Genomic DNA, 21,873 nt, shown 5'->3' with positions numbered 1-21,873 from the left:
TTAAAATTTATAATCCTAAACTTCATCCATTTCTACACATTTCATTAGTTTACTTCATTTCCTAATTCTAAATAACAATATCAATTGTATGTAATTGAAGGTGAATAGATATACTTTTGTTAGCCTTTTCCTTTACAAAAGGGTGAAAAAGGTTTGTGCTTTTACCCTTGATCTTTTGATCTCTATCATCCCAAATCTTGTAATATATGTCCCATCTTGTACTACTCTTTATCTCTCTATCTTCTCTTTCTTCCCCCACCCCCCCTCTCCCCACTCTATTTTCATCTCTCTATCTCTAAATGTACATTCCTCTCCCCATTCATTCATATGTTCCTCTCTTTACTTTCCCATCTCTAAATACCCACTATGTATATAGATACCTTTATAATTCTACCCCTTCACATTTGCAAAGATAGGTGACGAAACAAATGCACATATAGAAGAGGGGGAAATAATAATTGTGTGTGTGTGTGTGTGTGTGTGTGTGTGTGTGTGTGTGTGTGTGTGTGTGTGTGCATGTGTGTGTGTGTGTGTGTGCATATGTGTGTGTGTGTGTGTGTGTGTGTGCATGTGCATGCGCATGTCCATGTGCATGTGTGTGCGCGTGTGCATGTGCATGTGCGTGAGCATGCGCGTGCATGTGTGTGTGTGTGTATTTAGGTGTGAGATAAATAGAGATAGATACATATAGATAGAGAGAGGTAGACATGAATAAAAAGTTGTGAGAGTAGAGAGGTTTAGAAAGAGAGAGTGATAGAAAGAGATGGAAAGACAAGGAATAAAAATAAAAAAGAGACACATGGACATTTATATAAACTGGGAAAGATGTAGGGCAGGAGAGAGGGAGTTGATAAGGACAAGTAATGTAGAGAGTGAAATTGAGATAGAGAGAGGGGGGAGAGAGATATTTAGAGATACAAAAATATAAATATGCTAATAAAGATGAGAAAGGAGAAATAAAAATAAGGAGTGGGCATGGGTATTTCATAAATGTAGATATAAAGATGAGGAGAAATAAGAAATGAATGGATGAGATAGATATGATGACAGAGAAATAATGGTCTAAATGTGATACATTACATGTATTAAATATAAATATACTGATTCAATTTTTTAGTATTCTAATTAATGATTATATATACTCATCCTTTGTGTTAGTCTTGCACCACCTATGGATCCACAATGTGGAACACATCTTTTACTAGTTAGGCAATGAGTCCAGAAGTCCAAGAGGAAATCCTTCATTTCTTCTTACTAGGATTGAACTATCAACCTTGAAAATCATAATTTGTAAGGGTGGTAATGGAAGAAAGTCCCATTGAGGAAAAATGAGAATGATGAACACATGTTTCATATATTCAATCATCTTGCATAGAAACTAGATAGTCGATTTTGAAATCAAATACTCTTCATGCCACCTTAAACCATCACATCACCTTAAATCATCACTCATAAACCGTGATGGGGAAATAAATTATATATAGTAAAACAACCTAGTTTAAAGGTACAAGTCAATAAAGCGTATCGAATAATTTTGCAGAGCTATATTTGGCACATTAGGAAAACAATAAACCTCCAATTTTAAACATAGATGGCTCTTGTCCCACTCAGTCGACCAACAATGGATCTCCTATTTTTTCATTCAAATGAAAAGATAGACAATTTGAACTTCAATGATTTAGGTGGAAGCATTTCCAGCAATAGAGAAAATGAATGAGGTAAAAACCATCTACATCAGCACAAAGAAATTAAATGTGGTACTACTAAAAACAAAGAAAATTTCAAATCTTCATAATTTTATTTTTGGATTTTCATACTATCAATTTATTACTCCAGTCTCAAGTTTCTTTTTAGATTACTGACAGAATTCTTCAACATAACTATAAACTATAGATTTAACTTCACCTAACCTGATACTAAATTTAAACACAACTCTAATTTAACTATAACATTATCTGTAATTGGATTATATAATTTTTTATACTATAATATGAAGAAATATCACAAAATTATTTAATTAAACATTTTTAAATTATATACTAATAAAATAAAATTTGTAACTTAAAGAAATGGGTCAAAGTCATTTTATAAGACATTACAAGTTATATTTTATTATTTACAAATTTCTTGATGAAATTATAAAAACTATTTTTTCTACAAATATTTATAAAATTGTACTTGATAGCTTCTATTTAAATGATGAAGTAACATTATTATATAATGAAGACAATAAATATGTTACCAAGAATACAAAATATTTTATTTTCTATGTTTCCCATGGAAAAAAAAATCTTTTTTCATTATTCAATCTTCAAACAATCTACATAATATGGTTAAGATTAGACATATAATTAAATAATAATAATTCAAATGAAAAGTATATAATGAATTTTACACAAATAACTAAATTTTTCATTATTGTATTTTGATTTAAAATTTTGTTGCTCATATTTAAATGAACATGAAATAACTCATTAATGGCATTCATGTTCACAATGCTACCTTGTACATATAAAATATTGCACAGTGACTAGACCATACCACATGCAACACAATTTTTTGGTCACACACGAAAATCCTAACTTATTATTATTCATTACAAAACTACAAATAAAATATTCATTGGTTTCAATTATGTATAGTGGATCAAACCACATACAACATAATGATTTGTCACATACAAGGTCTTATTTATTAATTATTATTTAGCACTTGTTTAACCCACATTTCCATTTATTATTTAGAAACTTCTATAAGTGTTTGAAGGAAAGGTAACTCGAAGATTTTGTAACTTTTGAATCCTGCTTGGTGAAACAAGTCCTTAAATTCTTCCTCTATTCTCTCCTTTCCACCTATGCAAGCAGCCATCATTGCGATATCAAATAGTAATCTATCTTGCCTCTTCAACCCTTCTTTCTTCTCAATGACCACATCAACCATTAATATCTTCCCATCATGTGGTAATGCCTCATAACAATTCTTTAAGATCTTTATACAGTGTTCATCATCCCAGTCATGCAAAATCCACTATATAGATAACAATGAAGCATTTCATTAGACTACCATTTAACCTAACTTTAATTTTTTTTTTAAACTCTTTAAAAAGTAAAAATACCTTCAAAAATATGGCATTTGCTAAAGGAATTTTTTCAAACATATTACCTTCATGTTGTCGATCCTTGCAATGTTAAATCTCTATGAATAATAATAAAAATTGTATTTGTGATCAAATTTGTGAGCATCTTCTAATGTTATAATTGCTAACATGCAAGTCTTGATTGGTGAGAATCTATGGAAGTTTAGAGATAGAAGATTGTTACTAACCTTGTATGGGAGCAATAGTACTTATAACATGAGGAGGGTCAAAACTGATGCCATGAATGTGTGGATATTCTTTCACTATTAAAGATATTGCAGAGCCAACCCCTCCTGCGACATCCACTACACTCTTGAAGCTCTTAAACCCATCATATATCTTCACCACAGAAGCCATTAAAGGGCCAGTATCACTAGCCATGCCCTCATTGAAAATCCTGTTTGGTTCAGGATTGTTGCTCATGTACTCAAATAAGTTCATCCCATGGGCTTTTGTGAATGCATGGACACCATCTATGACAGATTCATTAAGGTGATGTTAAGCATCTACTACACACTTTACATTAATGGCCAGCGAAATAGGTGCAAATGATTGTTGGGCACCATTTTTGACAAGAAACTTAGAGAGGGTAGTAAGGCCATACTTGTAAACATCACACACTAAGGAAGAAATTGAGCCTAGAAAAGTAAGTCAAACTTTGACTATTTAACACTTTTGCACTAGGAATGAAGCCTTAGCATGTCATGTTTAAGCCGTTCGATACTTGTATTAGGGAGTCCCACTATAATCTATTGTGCTCTCTTCTGTGAAAATACCATTGGACGCCAGAAGCCTTATGATTCTAAACAAGTACTCAGTATGGGTAGGTTTGTTGGTGGAAGTAGAAATATGTGAAATATGTTAAGTAAAATAGCAGCCCAAAGGGCCATTGGCTTGGCTACTAAAAGAGTGATTTCATAGAGTGCGAGATGCGCTTCAATGGAAGACTCTGAAGAAGCCATAGTTTGCCTCATCTAATACAAACTTTGTCAATTTAAAGAAAAATCATAGGTACTTTTTTATTAATTTGATAATTATTAATTTGAAGAAGCTATTTTAGTCTATTTATGTTCATGTTTATAATAATAATAAATGAATGATAATTAAAAATTAGAAATTTGATAAATTTATTATGATCAATTATGTTATTTATATGTATGTTGATAAATGACTTTAATAAAAAAATAAATTATCAAAAAAAAAAGATTTTATGTATACTATATAAATCCAATTGACATATTATATTTAAAAATTTAAACTTAAAGATTACTTTTCTTTTTAACTATTAATATGAACTTACTAGAAATGAAAAAGTAAAAACAATAAGAAAGTTTTAAAATTTTAAAATTTCTTGCATACAAATATATTTCTAAAAAACATTTACTAATTTTTCTTTCTGCTATCATTAGCTTTATCGGCTTTAAAAGTTAATATTGAATTTCTTATTACATTCCACTTCATTCTGTAATAAAAAAACTCCTTGATTGTTCCAAAATAAAATGAATTTAATCCATGCATTCCAAGATGGAGATAGACAGCGGCTCACAAACGTAAAAGTGGATTTTATTGTACATGTAACAGACGGAGATGGAGTAAGTCACGGCACTAGTTGATAGCTGGTGCATATTTTTGGCTTTTTAGCCAGGACCCCCCACGAGTGCAAAAGTCTTGTATGTTTTCCACAAAAAAATTATAGTTAATACACTTCTGCAAAACTAGTTCTCCCATCCTTCATGGATGTGCCAAAGCTGTATATATGTTGGATAGTGAAAACAAATAATACTTGTAGACTTGCTAGATAATTTGACTAGCATTAATGTTTCAAATTCTAAAGGAAATATAATTTCTACATTCATGTTCGAGGTATAGTCTCTTTCTCAAGTGCCAGTCATACTAATATTACACCATCAATAGAAATTTTTTAGCTATTTTGTTAGTTATTAGGGATATGGACTAGTTATGTAAATGATTTTCTTAATGTCTTCAAGTTAAGAGAGAAGAAGTGTTTGGAAATCAAATTTTTTTTTTCCTCGATTGTGATTGGTTATAAGGCTTATGTAGAAATTCTTTATATGTTTTTAATTTTAAGTTGATGTAGGACTTGTATGTCAATAAATTTTTTTTTTTTTTATGAAAGATCTTCATTATACATGTTTAATACTCATGAGTTTTCATAGTCTATTAGATAAAAATTTTCTAAATGTTCTAATAGTGAAGATTATTTGATTTCAAAATCGACGGTTTGATTTCTATGCAAGATGATTGAATGTATGAAACATGTGTCCATCATTCTCATTTTTCCTTAACATGACTTTCTTCCATTACCACCCCTTAAAAATTATGATTGTCAAGGTTGACGGTTTAATGAAATGAAGGATTTCCTCTTGGACTCTTGGACTCGTTGCCTATCTAGTAAAAGATGTGTTTTGCATTGTGGATCCACAGGTGGTGCAAGACTAACACAAAGGATGAGTATATATAATCATTAATTAGAAAACTGAAAATTTGAATCAGTATAATTATATTTAATATGTGAAATGTATCACATTTAGACCATTATTTCTCCATCATCATATCTATCCCATCCATTCATTTCTTGTTTCTCCTCATTTTTATATCTACATTTATGAAATACCCATGTCAACTCCTTATTTTTATTTCTCCCTTCTCATCTTTATTAGTGTCTTTATATATTTGTATCTCTAAATATCTCTCTTGCCCCTCTCTCTATCTCTATATCCCTCTATACATTACTTGTCTTTATCAATTCCCTCTCTCCTACCCTAAATCTTTCCCAATTTATATAAATCTCTCTATCTCTAATTTCTCTCTAAATATTGAATTGGTATAATTATATTTAATACATGTAATGTATCATATTTAGACCATTATTTCTCTATCATCATATATATCTCATCCATTCATTTCCTATTTCTCCTCATCTTTATATCTACATTTATGAAATACCCATGCCCACTTCTTATTTTTATTTCTCCCTTCTCATCTTTATTAGTGTCTTTATATATTTGTATCTCTAAATATCTCTCTTCCCCCTCTCTCTATCTCTGTTCCCCTCTCTACATTACTTGTCTTTATCAATTCCCTCTCTCCTAGCCCAAATCTTTCCCAATTTATATAAATATTTATGCCTCCCCTTTCAATGTTGATTCCTTGTCTCTCCATCTCTTGCTATCACTCTCTCTTTCTTGCTATCTCCAATTATCTCAAACCCACACACACATACTATTATTACTTCCCCCTCTTCTATATGTGTATTTATTTCTTTACCTATCTTTCCAAATGTAAAGGGATAGAATTATAAAGGTATCTATATACAAAGTGAGTATATAGAGATGGCGAAGTAATGAGAGGAACATATGAAAGAATGGGGAGAGGGATGTGCATTTAGAGATGGAGAGATGAAAAAAGAGTGGGGAGGGGAGGCTGGGAGAGGGGGGGAGAAAGAAAGAGAAGATAGAGAGATAAAGAGTAGTACAAGATGGGACATATATTACAATATTTGGGAAGATAGAGATCAAAAGATCAAAAGATAAGAATGAAGAGAGATAAATAGAAATATATATAGAGTGAGATGGATTAAAATACAAATAAAAAGATCAGGAGATATATATGAAGAGGAGGAGGGAGGTAGAAATAAATAGATAGATAGAGATAAATCAAATATAGATAATTATGTATACATACAAATAGATATGGAGATTGGGAGAGATAAAAAGTGTGAAAGAAAATTAGGGAAGATGGAGGGATGAAAAAAGAGATAGAGATGATGATTTATGTGAAGACACAAGTAAAGATATGTGACCACCTAAATATGTGGGATATATTAGATATATAGAGAGATGGAAAGATCGAAGAGGGTGATGGATGGATAGAGAGGGATATTTGTTTAGATATGTAGGGGGGAGAGGAATATATAAATAAAGATCAATATAGAGGTAGAAGATTGGAGAAAAATTGATAGATGGACAAAGAGAGATAAAGGTGTAAAGATAGAAATCAATATAGGGAGATAGATAAGGAGACATAAATAGGGAGAGATAGACACGATGTGATAAAATGATATATAAATGGTGAGATAGATTAGTAAACAAATAAGGAGATTTAGAGAGGATGAGAGGGAGAGACAAACAAAGGGACAAACACTTAGCTAACCTTCCATGCATCTATGGCATACACATTTCACACTAAGGTGTGATTGCTAGTTTTACTAATACTTCTTGACTTGGTATCATGATTTGCCTCTTTTATCGTTTGTATTTTTTAGCTTCTAGTATTGAGCCGTAAGATTAAATAATGGTTAATGGCTTCTATGGTGAAGATTTATAATGGGTTTAAGAGCTTCAAGAGTGTATTGGATGTTGTGAGAGGGTTAGGCTCTGCAATATCTTTAATTATGGAAGAATATCACCACATTCATGTAATTAATTTTGACCTTCCTAATGCTATATTTAAGGTTTCATAGATTCTCATCAATGAGAACTTGAATGCTAGCAAATATAACATTGGAAAATGCTTGCAAATTTCATTAAGAATACAAATACCTTGAACAATTTTGTATAATTTATAGAAATTAATTAACATTGCAGTAGTGGAGAACATGGAAGGTAATATTTTCAAAAAGATTCCTTTGACAAATGCCATTTTTATGAAGGTATTAATACTTTTTAAAGTTTTTTTTATTGAAATTGAAGTTAAATTTTAAAATAGTAGTGTAATGAAATGTTTCATTGTTATGTATTGAGTGGATTTTGGATGATTGGGATGATGAAAAATGTTTGAAAATCTTAAAAAATTATCATGAGGCAATATTAGAAGATTGGAAGGTATTAGTTATTGATGTCATCATTAAGAAAAAAGAACGAATCAAGGGACAAGATGGATTACTGTTTGATATCTTAATGATGGCTACTTGCATAGGAGCAAAGGAAGGAATAGTAGAGGGATTTGAGAATTTCTTTTACAAAGAAGGATTTAAAAGTTACAAAATCTTCAAATTACCTTTCCTTCAAACACTTAAAAAAATTTCCAAGTAATAAATAGAAATTTCAAGTAAACAACTTCCAAGTAATAATGAATAAGATCTTTTATGTGATAAAACATTATGTTGCATGTAGAATGTTCCACTACACATAATTGAAAACAATCAAAATTTTATTTCTAGTTTTCTAAAGAATAATAAGTTGGGATTTTTGTGTAACAAAAATATTGTGTTGTATGTTGTATCTTCCACCCACATAATTGAAATCATGCAGTATTGTACTAGTATAAGTTGGCACTGTGAACATCAATGACATAAATGAGCTATTTGGTGTTGATAAAAATGTGTGCAACAAAATTTAAATAAAACTATAACAATGAGTTATTTAGTGTCGATAAATGAGTTATTTAGTTGTATGCAATATGAGTAATAATTTTTTATTCTTTTGATTTTTGTATATCTTTAAATTAATAGATATATAAAAAGAAAATTCTATTTTTTATGTTTTTTTGTGCAAAATTTATTATATAATTTTCATTTAAATTATTTATTTCTAATTATCTATATGGTTTAAACTATATCACTATTAAATATTGAAAAAGATTTTTATTTTCATGAAAAAAACATTGAATATAAAGAATTTTCCATGAACTTGATAATATATGTATTGCCCTTCTTATATAATAATGTTTCATGAACATCAAGATAGAAGTTATCAAGTACAATTCTATAAATATTATTTGGAAAAATATTTTCCATAATCTTATCAAAAAATCTGTTAATCTAGAAACAAGTTTAGCATACATTTTTAACAACATTGATTTTTTAAAGTATTAAATAATTATTTATTTCAAAATTAATGTAGAAGCATTTATGAGGTGTTATAACTACGCTGAAAATTAAAGATCTTTAAGCTTAACATTTTCTAACATTAATTTATTTAATGTTTATAATAATTTTTTTGTATTTTCTTACACATAATATTTTATCTTTTAATGTGACCTAATGTGGAAAGCAATAATCATTAATTAAAAATTATCACTTTGTAGTAGAGATTCTTTATCTTGTGTTAACATATTAAGTAGCATATATAAGAGGTTGAATCAGTTTTATGAAAATGAAAAAATCATAAGAGAAGCTATAATATGTAATAATTTAATTCTATGTGAAAGTGGACATCTGTCAAGAATAATTATTGCATGGACAATGTGGTGTCCCCAATCATGTAACAATGGGGTATAAGAGGATGAACTTTAAATAATTAGTTATGATTGATTCTGTTACAACTTAGGTGTTGTTAGGCCCATTAGATTTTGTCATGTCTATAAGGTGTGTAAGAGAATTGATCACGCCTATTTATAAAATATCTACTCTTGGAAGTTTTGTATAAGCATCATTTTCTTTCTTATTAGTTGAAAATGATAAAGAAAATGAATATATTATTTAGAGAACATAAGACTATGTATAGAAAAACATAATTTAAGTAAAGTAAACTTAAGTTCATCACATAACTTAACACCTCAAAGGGGAGTCTAAGAAAATAAATCCCAAGTCTTATGCGAATAGATATTGGAAGATTAGTGCCAACCAAGTGATGAAGGGGAAATGATGCAAAAAAACGCTAGAAATATGATAGAATTAGAGAAATAATGCAAGATCGATTTATCCCTTAATGTAGAAAGAGCTATGAAATGAAATTAGAACACTAGATTAAAAAAGTAGATGTGTTGAAACAAAGAAGGTTATTATAGGACTTGTTGAGATAATGGGTGTTGCACACATTGCATAATATTGTTATATTATATTATTTTATTTTATTATGTAATGTTGCACCTAGATGGACATGCAACATGTAATGATTCCCATCAAATATATTTCATGAGTTGCATTGTAACATTGTGATAATATTTTATGTAATTAGTTAATATTGGGGAAAAGAATTAAAATTCCAGTATTAAATGTGGAGTCAGTAGATTAGGTAGCACATGGTTTATGTAATACCACTTGGTGGTTTTGTCGGACTTGCTACTATATAAGCAGCCACAAGGGTAGTTGTTAGTATGAGAAGAGAAGAAGATAGAAGGACAAAAAGGTAAGAGTCAAGCAAGACAAGGCTTCATAGGTTAGCCAATGGATCTTTTGTGAAGGTTGGAAGCATGACATGGGATGTGTAGATTAATGCTTGCTCACAAGGATTGCTCGGTAGTGGCTATGGCTTTGAAGGATTCCATGGTTGTATTGCAATGGTATTTTTGCTAAATAATACATGGTGATGGATGTTTTTGGAGGTTGGGTTATTTTCCCTCAATGAGGGTTTTTCAGGGTATATCTCATGTCACATTTTGTGGGTATGTTGTATATTCTCTTGCATGTGCATTTTTAATTGCATATTTATTTTTAATCTATTATGGGTTATGTGGAAATGGTTGTATTCTTTATTGCAAATTTCCCTACAAGTGGTAATAGAGCTATGGTTTTATTATTGTAACCTTAGATTGAATCCATGGGAATGTATGAGAGGATAAAAGAATGTGCAAGATATATGGATTTTGTAGGTTGTTTATTGCAGATTTGACAGTTTTTGGTTTGTTGTTATGATGGGATGTTGTCAGATTTTGGGCATGCAAATTTTTTGGACAAAAGGATTTTTTGGATGTCTCATTTAAATGAGGGTTTTAGGGGGAGCTTGCAAAAGTGACCTCCTAGGTAAAAATAGACCTCACCGATAGATCTGGGTCAACATTTTCATAAATTTTGGTATATAATATGCCCTAGTTTGGCCATGTTTAGAGGAAATGAAAGAATTTTTTAATTTTAGCAAGTGATGGCCATCAAATTTAATCCCGTCAAAATTTTCGTGACCAAAGAAAAAATTCGTAGTAAAAATGGTAAAAAGACTATATTAGTAAAATGACCATAACTTTCTCTTTGGATATTTGATTTTATACTTCTTATAGGTGTTGGAAAGCTAATTCAAAGCACTAAAACTTGGTGTAGGTTTGGTTCCATGATTTTAAAATTTTGTTAAGTTTTAAGAGCTCAAAATTTAGATGTTGTTTATTTTGAGCATACAGAGTTGGCTTTTGGACTTTGAGCAGTCAATAGAAAACTCTTGGAGAGCTCTACACATTGGTTCAGATTTGGTGTAGGTTTAGCATGCTTTATTTGTTGATATATTAATCTAACTAGTTTATAGTATATACTGACTATGGTAACATTATGAGTTTATGACATTGCATGTTTGGAGATTTAGGATTTGTTGTCATTGTATACTTAGTTTATATTTCAGATTGGTCTCATGATGATATGCTTATCAATATTTGGATTTGGATATGTATGATGACTTGTGTCTAGAAGTTGTGCAATGTTGTAAGCGATCTATACTTACAAGTTGCATTTATGGATTGGTTATGGGTTGTCTTTGCCCATTGATCTTTCATTATTGATACATATTCATATTGGTGACTTGGATTTGGGTTGTCTATTCCATAAGTCACATGATTTGCTAATTTTTTTTCTTCTTGTAGAAGGGATGAGATGTTGTTACTAGGTACAGTCATGGTGGAGAATTTTGGTTAACTATTTTATGCTGAGAGATTAGACATATTGAGATTCAGATGCTCAGTTTATGGATGTGATCATGGTGTCATGAATTTTGACATGACTTGATTGGATATACAAGTACATCCTTGATGTTCATTGGTTTGGATTCCTAATTTTTTTATGGTGTTATATCTTCTTGGTTGAGGATCATGGTCATTTGGTTTCTTTTGATGAGCTCATGATGTACGCTTTGAGTTATTTGATGGTTTGATGCCTTGGTTGATTCTAATGGTTAGAGGACTTTTTTTCATCATGATGTAATGGATGACTTGGATACATAGTTTAGTGGGAGCTTTTGATAGTAATGGGGTGATAGTACAGGCTTAGCTCCTAGTTTTTTTTGTATCTTTTTGATTTGAAGACCTTGGTTTCGCTTGGTATTGACACTTTGGTTGTGTGAGTGTAGACCTAGAGGATCTTCATGTAGGAGATAGATTTATGATTTCATAGGTGACTTGGTGCCATGGTTGTGTGGGGGTTGTTGGTATTAATATAATGATTGAGTGTTTGCAAATGTTGAAGGTTTGTCTTAGATCCTATTGCTACATAAGCATCTCTCACATTTGCATGGTGCACTTGTTATCTTCATGGTGTGTGAAGATGGTTAAATCTTGAGGATTCATAAGGTTCATGGTTATCTTCATGGTGTGTGGGGATGGTTCTTCATGGTATGTGGAGATGGTTTTCTTCATGGTGTGTGGAGATGTTTGGATCTTGAAGACTCACAAGGTTCTTGATAAAGGTGTGGTTTATGCTTTCATTTGACATGTTATCCTTGGAGTGAGGATGGTTTCATTATTTTATCATGGTATACTCTTGATACATGTTTAGATTTATGACATGTTATGGTGTGTTCATATGGAGCATTTTATCTCTTTTGAGATGGTTAGATCATGTTGTCATGTTTATGTTTCTAAGGCCATGGTTGGAACTTTGACATTGATCTTGGTTTAGTTTCTTGGTATTGAGTACATTGATCATAAGTTGGTACTTCATGATATTGTTATGTTGCATTTGGAGCTGGCATGGATTGATTGGTTACAGTTGCTCATAAATACTTAGAGATGGTGATGATAATGATTTCTCTTAGATTAGAGAAGTATTTGTTGGGATGGTTGGTGGTTTCAGTGAGAAGTCTAAGGGGAATTAACCTAATATGGACTTGAGAGATATAGCCCATTGTTGTTGCAAAAGCATCTTTCAGATTTGCATGGTGCACTTGTTATCTTCATTGTTTGTGAAGATGGTTAGAGCTTGAGGACTCATAGGGTTCTTGGTTATCTTCATGTTATGTGGAGATGGTTGTTCATGGTATGTGGAGATGGTTTTTTTTCATGGTGTGTGGAGATGCTTGCATCTTGAGGACTCATAAAATTCTTGGTAAAGGTGTTGTTTATGCTTTCATTTGACATGTTATCCTTGGAGCGCAGATGGTTTCATTATTATGTGATGGTATACTCTCAAGTCATACGTATTTAGAGTTGTGACATGGTATGGTGTGTTCATATGGAGCATGTTATCTCTTTTGAGATGGTTAGATCATGTTGTCATGTTTACGTTCCTAAGGCCATGGTTGGAACTTTGACATTGATCTTGGTTTAGTTTCTTGGTATTGGGTACATTGATCATAAGTTGGATACTTCATGATATTGTTATGTTGCATTTGGAGTTGGCATGGATTGACAGGTTACAAGTGCTCAAGGATACTTAGAGACAATGGTGATGTTGATTTCTCTTGGATTAGAGAAGTATTATTTGGGACAGTCAATGGTTTTAGCAAGAAGTCCAAGTGGAATTCACCTGATATGGACTTGAGAGGAGATTTTTCTTAGATGAGTCTTCGTTGGAGACTTGGTTATCTTGATGAGCACTCTCATTCACCACTCTTGGTCTACTCAATGGTTTGATACTTGAGAGGTATAGCCCATTGTTTCTCTCAGTTGCATTATATTTATACTTGTCTTTCATGGATATGGATTTTGAGCTATGGTACATGAGTTAGTTCTGGAGGGTTCATTTGAGAGATGGTTTAGCATTGGTTATCTCCATTTTCATATGTTATTATGCTAGTTGAGTTTGGAAGATGGTTTTATATTGGGCATATTCCTTGGAATAGGAATGATTTATGAGTTTGATCTTCTTGTGAAAGGCTTACATCCATGAATAGTTATATGGTATTGTTTGGGTGTTGTTGAGGCTGCTTCTTGGGGTTTTATGGAGGAGATCATACTTGCACAATTTACATCTAGAGGTGTGTGTAGAAGGACATGATATTGTTTATGATTTGCATGGTTTCTCTTTGGTCTTGGTTTTCTTCCTAGATGTTCAATTTCATTTATATTGGATTTGAGATTGATTAGAGATTGTGATCACTAGTTTGTGCTGATGTATTTCATGTGAGAGATGACATGGTTATTCCTTTATCTCTTTCCTCTATTGGTTGTCAAGAACTTGGGAGAGCATTGGAGACTCGTTATGTGAATTTTTCTTGTAGGTTATTGGTTTATGTATTGTGGATGTCCTTAAGACTAAATGGATTCACTTCTTTGAGATGTTGTGAGTGGATTGGTTATGGATTCACCATTATCTTTTGTAGTGGGAGCTTTTTGGTATATGTGTGGTAGGTAGGCTTGTGATTGTAGGTTATAGCTTGGATATGTTGGTGATGTGAGATTCACTTGGTATAACTTTGGAGGTATGGAGAGTTGGATGGTTTGGCACTTGTTGTGGGTGCCATTTCAGCTATGGATATTTGACAACTACATATACATGTGATTTCCTTTGGATTAGGTATTTTTTTGCTTGGAATTTTAGTTGGTACATGATTTTATGATCTTTTAAGCGACAAGTTGGGTGGCTTTCTCTTTGAATGGCTTCTACATATGTCCAATGATAGTGGCATAATAGGAGGTGAGATCATTCATATTTGAGATGCTGGATACTTTGATATTGTTGTGGGTACTAGGATGGAGCACTTTGTGTATTTTGATCCATGATGGTAGATGTTCTAGGAGGGATTGTTCCCTTGTTCATTTATGTGGCTATAGATTGATCCTATACAATATATACAACAAGTGAGAGATTGTTGAGATAATGGGTGTTGCACACATTGCACAATATTGTTATATTAATTTATTTTATTTTATTATGTAATATTGCACCTAGATGGATGTGCAACATGTAATGATTCCCATGAGATATGTTTGATGAGTTGTATTGTAACATTGTAATAATATTTTCTGTAATTATTTAATATTGTGGAAAAGAATTAAAATTTCAATATTAAATGTGGGGTTAGTGGGTTAGCTAGCACATGGTTTATGTAATACCACTTGGTAGTTTTGTAGGACTTTCTACTATATAACTAGCCAAAACGGTGGTTGTTGGTATGAGAAGAGAAGAAGATAGAAGGGCAAAAAGGCAAGAGTCAAGCAGGACAAGGCTTGGCAGGTTAGCAAAGGGAGCATTTGTGAAGGTTGGAAGAATGGCATGGGATGTGTGGATTCATGCTTGTTCACATAGATTTCTCGGTGGTGGATATGGCTTTGAAGGCTTCCACAGTTGTATTGCAATGGTATTTTTGTTGAATAATACATGGTGATCGATGCTTTTGGAGGTTGAGTTTTTTCACTTAGTGAGGGTTTCCCAGGGTATATCTTGTGTCACATTTTTTGGGTATCTTGTGTATTCTTGTGCATGTGGATTTTTAATCACATTTTTATTTCATATCTATTATGAGTTATGTGGAAACAATTATATTCTTTATTGTAGGTTTCCTTACAGGACTCACCTTAAGAATGAAGATCTTTGAATCTGATTTCTTGATGTTTACACAACTCTAAGTTGGTGAATAATTTGATCCCCAAACCTAAAACTATAAGATATTGAAAACCCCAAACTTGCTTAGCTATTTGGCAGAGTAAAATTTTCTCAGTAGGAATGACTTTAGGTAGCAGGGAAGAAATACGACCCTGCTAAGTAGTCTTTAAATGAAAAATAACTTTTGAAGCTTTGAAGATTGATGGAAAGGGTATTTAAATTTGCAATTTTTCTCCCTATTAAGATCTAAAACCTACAAAATAAAGGTATTTTTATTCTATTGATGGGGGGTTTGCCTTGGTCAAACCCCAATTGATGAATTAACCTTAAAAATGAAAGAATTGATGAAACATAAAGTAGATACACAAACTCACCTTACAATAGTAGGATCTCTTAAATAGAATCCAATGATCTTTTACCAATTGAATTAAATCAAGAGGAATGAGGATGAATGGATATAGAAGATGCAAAAAATAATCTTACAAAATGTATTAAAGAAGATCTAGAATGCTAGATAAACTCCTTCAATTTCTTGAATGCTTGAATCCTTGATATTCAATGGAGGAATTGTTTGAATGCTTGAAAAATTGATTACTCAATAACATAAGAGTTTGAGTGTGATATGATATTGTGTGTATGTGGGGTAAGTGCTAGACGTTGGGTCTCACTTTTGTGCAAAAAGTGGAATTTTTTTTCTTATTTTGAAATTTCTTGTCAATTGATATCAAAATTTGAAGCACTTAGAGATTGAATATTAGAAAAATTCAGTAATACAAATTGTAGTGTTCTTAGAGTCTACTTTTTTATTTTATTTGTATACCCATATGATAGAGAAAAAAAAAATTATGCATCTTTAATAACTACTTTATAGAAATTTTTATTTTAGGATCATACCACACTCATGTACAAACCCCATCATTTGAGACGAATTACTGATCTTTTGTAAATCCTTCTATAGTAAGTTATCTAGCACTCCAAAGATTGATGGGAATATTTTTCCTTTATTTTTTATTATATAATTTATTTTTAATTAGATTTAAGCTATTTTTAAAAAATTCTCATGTACGGACACCATAATTTGATTAAAATTTTACTTTTTTCATCTTAAAAGTAATTTAATGTAGATTGATGACATATAAATTAATTTAAGAAACACCATAAACTAAAAAAATTATTAAAGTTTTAGTGAACCTCGCTATTTTACATTTAGGTACCACCTTTGATTAAAAAATAATGCAAAAGTAACAAATCAAATCATAACACTATAAAATTTATATTTCTTGACTCAGGAGAATGAGAACTCTAATGGGTTTTCATTTCGTAAAAAAATTTGATCGGGAAGACACTCTAAAAATTACAAAAGACCCAAATTTATTAGTTTAATGTCTTAGCCAAGTCTTGAGAGGTCAAGGCATAGGCTTCATCTCACCCGAAATGTCCCTTTCTCTGATTTTATATGATATTTCAAGCCTCCAATTAGATTTTTAAAATCAAACAATCAATATTTCAAAGATCCACCAATTTCTCAATAAACCCCAAATTAAGTATGCTCAAAATAGTGCCAAAAACTTCACAGCTTCACATATTATTAATAAATATGAAAGTGGGAATTTTTATAGAAATTTTAGCAGCATAACAACCTACAAAATTAAATTTCCAAATCTATATAATATTTAAACAATAGCTCCCAAACGGAGGACAAAAATAATGCTCATCAAGCTCCTGAAAATAACACAAAGTAGCCCGAAAATACCACAAAACACTAATAATCTATCACAGAAGTTTAACCATGACCCAATACATATATTCATCTCTATTTTAACATATAAAAGTCTAAAATATAACAAGAACCCAAACTGATAGGAAATACTCAACCGGAAACACTCGACTCTTACAAAAACACACCTGAAAACTCACAAATTTGCATTGTTCAGCACAAGGGAAAACTTTGCATGAGCTTGCACATGGAATGACTTTAAAATCTAATCCTTAGCCTTCTTATAAACTTACAAAATCCCATCCTTTGGTCTCCTTCTCCATAGGTTTGGCAGCCTCTGAAGAACAACAAAGCAATGAGCAAAAATTGAGTTCTGGAATGAGCCCAAAATGCCTCCAAATCCATTAAAAGAGGGCATAACCCTAACTCATGTCCAAGAGGGGTTTATAAAACATATTATAATAATAATTTTCATTTATTAGTCCATTGATTTCCAAAGATTAGCCCCTTTTTCCGAAACTTCACCTTTTTGGGCTTGCCTGCCTTAACAAAAATTATTATTTTTAATTATTTGAAAAGGGAAAATGACAAGTCCTCCCCTCCCAAATATTGCTTGTCCTCAAGAACTGAAGGTTGGAATGCTCAAGAATATGTGCTCCTTTCCAAGTTTCATCCTCCAGTGGTAATCCTTTCCATTTGACCAAATGCTCTATGATGCTCCTATTTCTTAATCTTTTCTCTCTTGTATCCAAAATCTCTTCTAGTATCAAAACTAATTTTCCTTCATCATCAAGAGGTGGTAATTATATAGATACTATGGTTTGCTGGCCTAAAACCTTCTTTAGGCAAGATACATGGAAAATATTATTTATTTTTCTATTTGGTGGGAGCTCTAATTCATAAGCTACCTCTCCTACCTTCTTGGTGATTTTATAAGGCCCATAGAACCTTGGCTTGAGTTTCTCTGCCCCACTCCTCTTCAAAGTGTTTTTCTTATATGGATGCAACTTGAAAAATACCAAATCTCCCACCTCAAAAGATCTTTCAGTCATTTTCCTATCAGCATACAACTTCTGTTGGTTCTGTACATGTTGTAGATTATCCTTGAGGGACCTTATTATGTCTTGGCTTTGCTTGATGAAATCACTTACTTCAGGTACTCTGCTATCTGAAAGTACTAGATCAACAAAGGAAATGGCATCATAACCATAAAGAGCATGAAAAGGAGGCATACCAATAGACATGTGATGAGATGTATTGTAACAATACTCCCCTAGGTGCAACCATTTCACCCAAGCATGTTATTGATTTGAAACATAGTTCTTCAAATATCCCTCTATTCATTTATTAACTATCTCTGTTTGTCCATCTATTTGAGGGTGATAGCTAGTACTAGGAGTGAGTTTAGTTCCTGCCAAATGAAAGAGCTCTTTCCAAAAAGAGCTGAGGAATCTACTGTCTTGATCACTAACAATGTTTCTAGGTAAGTCATGTAATCTAAAAATTTCCTTGAAGAACAATTCAGCCACTTGTGATGCCTTGAAATCAGATGTGATAGGAAAGAAATGTGCATACTTAATTAGTCTATCTACCACCACATATATGTAATCCTTACCTTGAACCTTGGGCAACATAGTGATGAAGTCCATGGAAATACTTTCCCATTTTTGTTCAGGAATAGGAAGTGGCTGCAACAACCCTGCAGGAAAATTTTGCTCACTCTTGCTTTGTTGGCATACCATACATTCCTCAATGTGTTTAAGGACATCCTCTTTCATACCCTTCCATGAAATCTACTCTCAAATTTTCCTGTATGTCTTGAAGTATCCCTGATGACCAGCCAAAGGTGTGTCATGAAAGGCCCTCAATATCCTCTCCTTAGTTTTTGATCCTGGCACTAAGAAGATCCTGTTCTTGTAATAAATCAATTCATCAACAACCTTGTACCTATTATCATCCACTAACTTATCCAAAATCTTGGTAGCAAAGGAATCTTTAGCATACTCTAAAATTATGGAGACTTTCCAATCAGCAGAGGTAGATTTTAAGGAACACATAGTGGGATTTCTTGAGAGAGGATCAACAACCACATTATTCTTTCCTTTCATGTATTCAATATCAAAATCATAAGCTTGTAATTTTCTAACCCATTTTTGTTGATGATCATTCAAATCCATTTGGTTCAAGAAGAGCCTGAGGCTATTATGGTTTGTCTTTACAATGAATCTCCCACATACCAAATATTGTCTAAACTTATGAAGTGCATGCATGATTGCCAACATTTTCTTATCATAGATGGAGTAACCTTTCTCTAATTGATTTATTTTTCTACTCTCAAATGTTTTTGGATGTCCCCTTTGAGTTAGGACAACCCCTATACCTTCTCTAGAAGCATCACATTCAACAACAAAAGGTAAAGAGAAATTTGAAATTGCAAGCACAGGGCATGAACTCATTACCACCTTAAGCTTAACAAATTGTTTTTGCGCCTCTTCTATCCAAAAAAAAGCTCTTTTCTTTGTCAAATCAGTCAAGGGGGTAGCAAGTTAAAAAAATCCCTTTGCAAATCTCCTATAGTAGATACACAACCTGAAGAACCCTCTCAATTGTGTAAGATTAGTGGGTGGAGGCCAATCCAAAATTGCCTAGATTTTTTGTTGATCAACCTGTACTCTTTTAGAACTTATAATATGTCCCAAATATAGGATCTCTATCAAACCAAACTCACATTTAGATAGCTTAGTATAGAAGGAGTGCTACTCCAAGATTCCCAAAATAGTGTCTATGTTCTTTAGATGCTCTTCCCATGTTTTATAATAGATCAAGATATCATCAAAAAATACCATAACAAATTTTAAAAGATGCTGGCTGAATACCTTATTTATACAAGATTGGAATGTTGCAGGGGCATTAGTGAGGCCAAATGGCATAACAAGAAATTCAAAGTGCCCATAGTGACATTTGAAAGTAGTTTTTTCCACATCTTCACTCCTCATTCGGATTTGATAGTACCCTGATCTTAAGTCAATTTTTGAGAAGTATACAACACCATGAAACTCATCAATGAGTTCATTTATATGTGGTATGGGATACCTATTTTTTGTGGTCTTCTTGTTTAGAGCTCTGTAGTCTATACACATTCTCATTGTACCATCTTTTTTCTTGACAAGTACCACAAATGATGCAAATGGACTAGAGCTAGGCCTTATGAATCCCATGTCTAGGAGTTCCTTAATAATTTTCTCAATTTCTTCCTTATAACCTCTTGGATAATAGTATGGGGTTGTTATAACTAGTTTGGCACCCTGTTCTAACTCTATAACATGCTCAAAACCTCTATCTGGTGGTAATCCTAGAGGCAAGTCATTGAAAAATATACTATCCTTATCAAGAATATTTTGAATTTAAAATGGAAATTACCTTGATTCTTTGGAGAGCTTGTTGGTTGGATTATGACTCCTACTGCCCATGCTACTTGTCCTGTTCAAAAATTCCTCTCCATCCTCTTTGCAGAGACCACCTTAGGTGCTCCATTTGATAAGCCTCTCAATAAGACTTCTTTCCCATTGGAATGAAATTTAAACTCCATAGTCTGATGGTTCATGTAATAGCTTCCAATAGAGTGGAACCATTGAACACCCAATACAAGATCTGTCTCCCCAATGCCAACAACATAGAAGTCATCACATAACTCATAATCTCCTAAGTTCATCTTGAGTTGTTTCACCACCCGTGTGTAAGGCATAGTGAATCCATCAGATACAGTAACATTGAATCCCTCAAAATCTTTTTCTTTAAGCCCTCTTTTCATGAAAAATCTCTCATCAATAAAATTGTGAGTTGCCCCACTATCAAGAAGAACTATCAACCTTTGCCCTACTAGTACCCCTCAAGTTTGAAAAGGATGGTATCTTGGGACTCTTGATAATGCTGCTAAAGTGTCATCCTTGTTGATTTCTTTTTCTTTCTCTTCTTCTTCCTCCTCCTTAGTGTCATGAAATTCCTCCTGCTCATCTAAATCAGATTCTGAAGCTACTTCAATATAGTGCACTTGACCTTTCCCCAAACATTTGTGTCCTAGAACCCATGGTTCTCTACAAGTGAAACAAAGTTTTTTCCTTCGTAATTGACTCCTAGTCTTTTCATCTACCTTATTTTTTGTCACATTTATCATATCTTTTGGTGGTAGTGTTGGAAAAGTCTTTTTTTGAAAATTCCCCTTATGTTGCCAAATATTTGGGGGTTTTTGATTGGTGACTGGTCTCATAGGCATGCAAGTTTCAAGTTGAAAGCTTCTTTTGATAGCTTCTTGTATGGTTGAGGGTGAGAAAGCCTTAACCAAACCCTTAACAGAATCTTCTAAACCATCAAGAAAAAGATAAACAATCCTCTTTTCACTCATATCAGGTACCATAACAACCACTTTTTGAAACTCTTCTATATACGAATTAACTGATTTGGTTTGCTTCAACTTTGAAAATTCTTTAAAATACTCTTTGTCATCTTTGAGGTCAAATCTATCTATGACTCTTTGACTAAAATCATCAAATGTAGTTACCTAATCATGACCTTGAGTAGTCATTCGATGATAAAACCAAT

At 32.3% G+C, this 21,873-nt stretch overlaps 1 pseudogene; it reads right to left on the bottom strand.

Annotated features, from left to right (window-relative positions):
- Nucleotides 1-2,601: 2,601 nt before the first annotated feature.
- LOC149555624 (caffeic acid 3-O-methyltransferase-like) lies at nucleotides 2,602-4,098 on the bottom strand (annotated as a pseudogene).
- Nucleotides 4,099-21,873: the final 17,775 nt, after the last annotated feature.

This window comes from Cupressus sempervirens, chromosome 5 (genome assembly GCF_028749045.1).
Source record: "Cupressus sempervirens isolate cs-2001-9-10 chromosome 5, ASM2874904v1, whole genome shotgun sequence".
NCBI lineage: Eukaryota > Viridiplantae > Streptophyta > Pinopsida > Cupressales > Cupressaceae > Cupressus > Cupressus sempervirens.
Note: the sequence above shows the minus strand (reverse complement) of the source record. Positions and strands in the feature narration are given on the sequence as shown.